The following is a 1,715-nucleotide window of genomic DNA, read 5'->3' on the forward strand; positions in this document are numbered from 1 at the left end:
TAAATGGGCCTGGCCCCTGAATTATTGGGCCCCACAATATATATAATGTATGATGCTACAAGTAAAAGAGAAATGGGGAATGGGAATAGCTATAAAGAATCTAACCCATTCCCTTACAACCTATCTGCTAACCCAAAAAGATTTTTTTATTTTTTTATTTTTTATGAAGGAAATGAGGGGTTGAAAATTTTGTGAGGGGTTTGCTAAGGAAAAACTAGAGAGAGAGAGAGAGAGAATGAATTTTTTTTTTTTTTTTTTAAGAATTTTTCTAGGCTTTTTTTTTTTTTTTTTTTTTGGTAGTGTATCTAGTGTACTGTAGTCAAGTGACAAGTATAGTCTATTTTTCCAAAAAGCGAGGGGTATATATAGTGGTAGTAGGAAGCATGTGAGGTATTGCTGGAACACCGTCACATAGCCGCCTGGAAGTAGGCGGCTATGTGATTGTGCTCTGGCAACACCATCACATGGTTCCTACTTTTCCTCCAAGTTTTCCTATCTTGTCTTCTTTCTTTTTTTCTTTTTCATTTTTTGGTTTCTTGTCTGATTTTCATGCTACTGTTTGGAAGCCTTAACAATCTCCGATTTCTTCAAACTTGATATCCCTAGAAAGCTCTGAATGTATAGTTTCCATAGGCTCCAACCTTACTTGATTTGGAGTTATGGTTGCCAAGATATAGCGTCTAGAAGAGAGGTGATGCAGTGTAAGAAATTCTGCAACACTTTTTCTTGAAAAATTCATTTCTTCTAATCCGTGGCAGATATTGTCGAGCCATTTTCATAAGAGGTAGTCGAGAAATCATACTTCAACCTTGTTTATATGGATTGCTCCAATTGTTGCTCAGTTGGTACAGTTTTTTGCACGTAAATGTTCCAAAAACAGTCATTTTGACCTGAAAAAGAAAAAAAAAGTGAAACATTTAATGAGGGTTCCAGAGTTTTATTGATATCTCATCCATTTAACTCCGATTTTGGTCTGTGCACTGTCATTTCAAAGGAAAAAATATGACCTGCAAAATGGTTTAGAATTTAGCCCAATCTGACTGTTGGATCAAACAATCAACTTTTTGACCATCCCCAATTGGGTTTTTGGTCTTAATTCCTATCAAAAGGGATTAAATTGTTACAACTTTTTGATTCACCATCCAATCATGCTGTATTTATTTGTTACCCCTTTTTTGCTTTTAAAAAACACGATTTTCATCATTTCTTGAATTTTTATCATTATTTTGACACATTAATCAAGGCCGGACAAAATACGATATCGACACAAGTAAACCAATTGTTGGATTGTGTCCAACAATTGTCCTTTTTTATTCTTCTCATCTCTTGCTTGAACTCCAAAACTTAAATTTTGTGTGTATCAGTACCACTAGAATTTATAAACGCATGCTTCGAACATGTTTATTGGCTACATACTTGGTTGCCACGTGGGAAAAAAGGGTAAGAAAATTATTAAACATTTTTTTTTTCTTCCCCAAAAATTTATGAGCACCTTTCTTTTAAAAGATTTTTTTTTTAAAAAAAAAATTGTTATTTTAGTGTTTTTAGTATAAAAATTAAAGTGTTTAAAATTCTTAACTTTTGTATGAAATTTTCCTTTTGGGCATTATACAATCTTTTATGAAAGAATGATATCTAATTATAACTTATAATGTTAAGAAGCTAGTCCTATAAACCTTTTTTTGAAAGAGTTTCAACCTATGGTGTCCGCTCCT

This window comes from Quercus lobata, chromosome 2 (genome assembly GCF_001633185.2).
Source record: "Quercus lobata isolate SW786 chromosome 2, ValleyOak3.0 Primary Assembly, whole genome shotgun sequence".
Lineage (NCBI taxonomy): Eukaryota > Viridiplantae > Streptophyta > Magnoliopsida > Fagales > Fagaceae > Quercus > Quercus lobata.